Here is a 6,000-nt window from a genome sequence, read left to right as displayed (position 1 = left end):
GGAGGATAAGGAAAAGACTGAGGTTCTCAATGCCTTCTTCACATCTGTCTTTAATAGACAGAGCAGTTATCCTCAGGGTACTTTTCACCCTGACCTGGAAGTCCAGGACGGAGCACATAATACACCCCCTCTGATCCAAGCAGAGACAGTCAGAGATCTTCTCCTCCATCTGAACTGCCACAAGTCCATGGGACCAGATGGGATCCACCCAAGGGTGCTGAGGGAGCTAGCAGAGGTGATTGCCAAGCCGCTTTCTGCCATCTATCAGCATTTCTGGTTATCTGGAGAGGTCCTACAAGATTGGAGGCTTGCTGATGTGACTCCCATCTACAAGAAAGGCCGTAAGGAAGACCCAGAGAACTACAGGCCTGTCAGCCTGACCTCGGTACCAGGGAAAATTATGGAGCAGATGATCTTGAGGAAGATCACACGGCACGTGATGGCAACCAGGGGATCAGACTCAGCCAGCACGGGTTCACAAAGGGCAGGTCGTGCTTGTCCAACCTCATCTCCTTCTATGACTGGGCTACAAGACCGGTAGATGAGGGAAAGGCTGTTGATATAGCCTACCTGGACTTCAGCAAAGCCTTTAACACGGTCTCTCACAGTATTCTCCTGGGGAAAATGGCCGCCCACGGTGTGGACAGGTTCACTCTTCTTTGGGTGTAGAACTGGTAAAAAGGGCCGTGCCCAGCAGGTAGTGGTTAATGGAGTTAAGTCCAGCTGGCGTCCCATTACTAGTGGTGTCCCCCAAGGGTTGGTATTGGGGCCCATCTTGTTTAATATCTTTATTGATGACCTAGATGAGGGGATTGAGTGTATCCTCAGTAAGTTTGCAGATGACACCAACTTGGGAGGATGTGTTGATCTGCCTGAGGGTAGAGAGGCCCTTCAAAGGGATTTGGATAGGCTGAATAGCTGGGCTGAGCTCAATGGGATGAGGTTCAATAAGGCCAAGTGCCGGGTCCTGCACTTTGGCCACAATAACTCCATGCAATGCTATAGGCTTGGGGCAGAATGGCTTGAAGACTGTATAGAGGGAAAGGTCCTGGGGGTGTTGGTTGATGCTCGGCTTAACATGAGCCGGCAGTGTGCCCAGGTGGCCAAGAAGGCCAACAGCATCCTGGCCTGTATTAGAAATAGTGTAGCCAGCAGGAGCAGGGAGGTGATCATCCCCCTGTACTCAGCTCTGATGCGGCCGCACATCGAGCACTGTGTTCAGTTTTGGGCCCCTCACTACAAGAAGGACACTGAGGCCCTGGAGCGTGTTCAGAGAAGGGCAACAAAACTGGTGAGGGGTCTGGAGCACAAGTCTTATGAGGAGCGGCTGAGGGAGCTGGGATTGTTTAGTCTGAAGAAAAGTAGGCTCAGAGGAGACCTTATCACACTCTACCACTTCCTGAAGGAGGGTTGTGGTGAGGAGGGGGTTGGCCTCTTCTCCCAGATAACTAATGACAGGACAAGAGGGAATGGCCAGAAGTTGCGCCGGGGAAGATTTAGATTAGACCTGAGGAAATATTTTTTTTCTGAAAGAGTGGTCAGGCACTGGAATGGCCTGCCTAGGGAGGTGGTTGAGGCACCATCCCTAGTGCTGTTCAAGAAGCGTTTAGATGAGGTGCTAAGGGATTTGATTTAGTAGCTGAGTGGGTAGGGATGGTGACAGGAGGATGGTTGAACTAGATGATCTTGTAGGTCCTTTCCAACCTAATGTATCTATGAATCTATAAGACCAAAAGCCTACTCCCCTCAGCAGAAATGATGTGACCAGAAGGACAACAGCAGTGTCTGTACTGGGCTGCGGGGAGACAAAACCTTGAGTACTGGCCTCCGTTTTCTGTCACTATCAAAAAGATATTAAGTTACTGGAATGTATTCAGAGAAGATCAAAGATGATGGCAAAAGGGCTAGGAAATGACATGTGACAAGTAATTGAGGGAGCTGAAGATGTCCAAACAAGAGAATAATAAGCAGAGGGGAGACTCATCTCTCTCTCTACAACTATGTGAAAGGAGGCGGCAATGTGGAAGGTGTCAGTCTTTTCACTTAGGTGAGAAGTGGTAGGACATAGCAAATGGCCTCAGGTTGTGCCAGGGAAAGTTTAGACTGGACATCAGGAAGCATTTCTTCATGGAAAGTGTGGTTAGGCATTGGATAGGGTTGCCTAGGGAAGTGGTAGAGTTGCCGTCTGTAGAGGTATTTAAGAGTCACATGGATGTGACACTTCAGGACATTGTTTAGTGATGGATTTGGTAGTGTGAGATTGATGGCTGAACTTGACCTTAAGAGTCTTTTCCAATCTAACTGATTCTGATTCTATAAGAAACTTGCTGAAAGTGGAGGGTCGATGCTTTATACCATAAGAGAACATCATCTTTGAGAAAAACAATAGAGGTCCATATCTGTTGTAAGACTCCTGCAGAAAAACTAGGAATTTTGATCTGTTGCATGTAGCTAGTTCTAAATACATAATGACTGTGAGGGCACATATGACTATTTTAGTGAAACTGCATATGTGGTGCTGTGTTACTTTTTTTTTTTTAATTCAAACCTAAATCTTATGAATGCAGTCATAACTAGCACAATATTTTTATCTGCAATAATGAATCAAGTTTCCTATGATCACAGTACTGACCAATTCATCATGGGAAACTAAAATTAGTTAATACAGAAAGCTGCAATTAAATCCATAAAATACCAAGAGAGTATGGACCAAGTTATCCTTGAAGCCACTTGTATTTTACTTGAGTCAATCCAAAACCAGAGAGACATTGGCAAACTGAGTCAAGGGGAGTGAATGATGCATCTGATTGACATTGGCAAACTGAGTCAAGGGGAGTGAATGATGCCTCTGATTGCTTTCTCTAACTATCTAATAGGAGCTTATACTGAAAACAACATCAAACCTTCCTTTGCACAGTAAGATGGGAGGCAATAGACACAAGTGGCAACAAAGGAGATTTTGATTGTGTATACGTATACATACATATATACAAGTGAGAGAGGTCCAACACAGAATCTAATGCCAGGGGATGCTGTGGAGCCTCCACCCAAATCTTCACTTGACAAAACTTAATAAATCTTATCAAGCTTTGAAATTATTCCTACTTTTAGCACAGAGAATTGAACCAGGTGAACTCTAGAGGTTCATTCCAAAGTAAATTATGCTTTAACAATATTCTCTAAGTTTTTTTTGAAAGCATCCCAAACTTTGATGAAGACATCCATTAACACACAATTTTAATTTTAGTGTTCTTAGCTAAGCAAAAGTCTGTCTTTTCAGTTTTCATTATTGATTTCTAAATGTATTACACATCACTTTCCAGCTTCATTTTTTAAATGGCAGTACAGACACAAACATGGATGACAGAGTTAAACACAGGAGAGAATGGATATCATAGAGGGAAAAAAAAGAGGAACGAAGCTGGGAATGGCAAAATATGAGCGGAATACAATATTAAATAGAAAGCGTCACAGTTCATGGCCAGTGACAAGAATTTCTTCTCTGAGGTAGGAAGCTTCAAGGGCTGGAAATATTTGAGAAGGCCCTGTCAACTGTAGATAACCAAGAGCCACTCTGTAAAAAATGCTGAAAATTTTATCTGTAACCTTAGTAAAGGCAAGGCGTGAGATAAGAAATAGTTAATACTTCAAATGTGCCCTTGGTGAGGCTATACCTGGAATATTCATACATCTTTAGCTGTGGCCATTGATAAAATACAGATGCAGTTGGAAAGCATTGTAGTCAAGGGCTCCAAGATTGCACTTGCAAAATCAAGCGAGTCTACATTTTGGGAAGGAATTGAACATGATTAGCTGGTACACCTATTTAAACAACTTGAAAATGAGTGCAGTCTTCATTTAAGACCAATTTTGAGTGCTAAGTATCAGGTTGAATGGAAAAACTTTTAATGTTATTTTTGCCAGAGCAGAACCGAGATATAATTTGACCAGGAATGCTCATAGACTGGAAATCAAAGTGTTTATTTTTTAACCAAGGAGCAATAGTTTGCAGTATCTTTACAAGTGGATAGGAATGCAATTCTTATTGTTTTTGAGGTAGGCTATGATCTTTTCACAAAGAGTGGTTTTGAGATTATGAGCTGTATTTACAGTCTTATTTTATAATTTTTTTAATGTTGGCATTTGAATTGCCATGCCACATAACTTGAAAGTGACTACTATTTCCTTGATAACTATGTATCTTATTCTAGAAATGGAAAGGAAGCCATCTAAGAGTCAGAAATAAAAGCCAAGAGCAGTGCAACATGTCTTTGATAACAGTACTGAAGGCCATCCAAAGGTCAGCATTATTAAGTAGTCTGTAATTGTTCATAGCAGGTAAAGTGATTGTAGTGGCAGCAAAGGGTACACAGGCTGCAAGGAATGGCATGTTTTGGTATAATGTCTAGGCAGACAGTAGTCATTGTTCACATGTTGTAAAGTGGACTTTTTTTAACTATAATTACTCTTTGGAATAAATCACAATCCACAACAACAGCACAAGCAAATAAAATACTCATCAGGAACCCAGTACAGGATTACTTGAACTAGCTCTGTAAGCAGGCAAAGGGCTGATCCAAAGTACACACAGCCTCAGGTTGGGTTTCTCTGTGTTGTCAATAGCGCTAAGATACAAATCTGAACATTCTTCAAAGCACTACTGTTTCTTGAACATCCAGTTTGTTCAATACACCTAATTCATGATATTTTCTCCTTCTGTATGTCCCTGGCTGGCTATACCAGTCTTAGATGAATGGACATTAGCCATAGACGAGGAAAATAAAATATTCAAATACATTTTAGCTATTCATAAGTAGGAACACATTTGAAGTTGGGACACCCCATTTTTAAATATCAGGAAGATGTGAATGACTTGAATTTATAAACTGAATAAGCTCAGGAAAGTAGGTATTTCACAAAAGGGTTTACAAATAGAACATTGCACATTTTCTACCCAATTAATTTTTGACCACTGTAAATAAACATGTATTTTGGGACCTTTAACAGAGGGCAAAACTGGGAGGGGACAAGATTAAAACTGCTTAAACCATAGTTTGTGTTTGAAGTTAATGATTCTTCTACCAAGTACCAAGAGAGCCTTGCTTAAGGAGAGAATATTCTGGATTTTGAGCATTTGTGTGGTAGTATAACTTGTGTTGTTGTGGATACAGAACCTAGGTAGGAACCTCTTTAATATTCTTTTTGTTCATCTTAACCTCAAAATGTCCTTCAGTGTTTGTAGCTAATGAACATTACCTGTGTAGTACTCTTTGTTTTCTTTGAAAAATTACATTGCTAACATTCATGCTGTAAATGCTAACATTTTAGTAATGACAGTAGAATTTCTATGCATCTTTCTGAAAAGTAAACATTTTGTATCACGAATAGTGCAAGCAGCTTGAGGCCTGCATGGCACTATGATGTTCATTTTTCATATTACCTTGACTTAAAAGGCATTATTATGAAAACATGTCTTTAAGAATCAACAAAGCGATTGAATTAACATTGCAGTTAGTGTAAATTAGATGAAATCTTGATTTTATTATTTTTAATCCATTGGATAGTGGTATAGCAGCTGAGAACGCAGCTGTAGTGAGACTTACTGTCCTTATTGGGTTCTGAAAAGTTTTGATTCATAACATCTTTAGAGATATCTTTAGAGGTCCCTTCCAACCCCTACAATTCTATGATTCTGTGATCTGTAAAATCCATAGCAAAATAGTACCTTCATCTTTAAAAAGTAATTATCTCTTGTTCATGATAAGGTGTTTAATTTAGTGTTTTTATTCACTTTTATTTGCATATAATTAGAGAGTGGAAAATCAAGCTCAACTTTTGTTTTTAAATATTCATTAAGGAATAGGTCTACCTTACAGGAAGAGAGCTAGGGCATGGCTCCTATAAGACTGTGTACCCAAAAGTACTGAAGAATCTGTGGCTGTTCTTTTGTCCAGAGGACTGCTATCCTATGGAACTGTTTTGCAAGGGATGCTGTATGCT

The sequence above is a fragment of the Cyrtonyx montezumae genome, unplaced genomic scaffold (assembly GCF_038088225.1).
Source record: "Cyrtonyx montezumae isolate F1298 unplaced genomic scaffold, pur_monq_1.0 scaffold_3, whole genome shotgun sequence".
Lineage (NCBI taxonomy): Eukaryota > Metazoa > Chordata > Aves > Galliformes > Odontophoridae > Cyrtonyx > Cyrtonyx montezumae.
The sequence above is the reverse complement of the archived record's forward strand: the minus strand, read 5'-3'. Positions refer to the sequence as shown.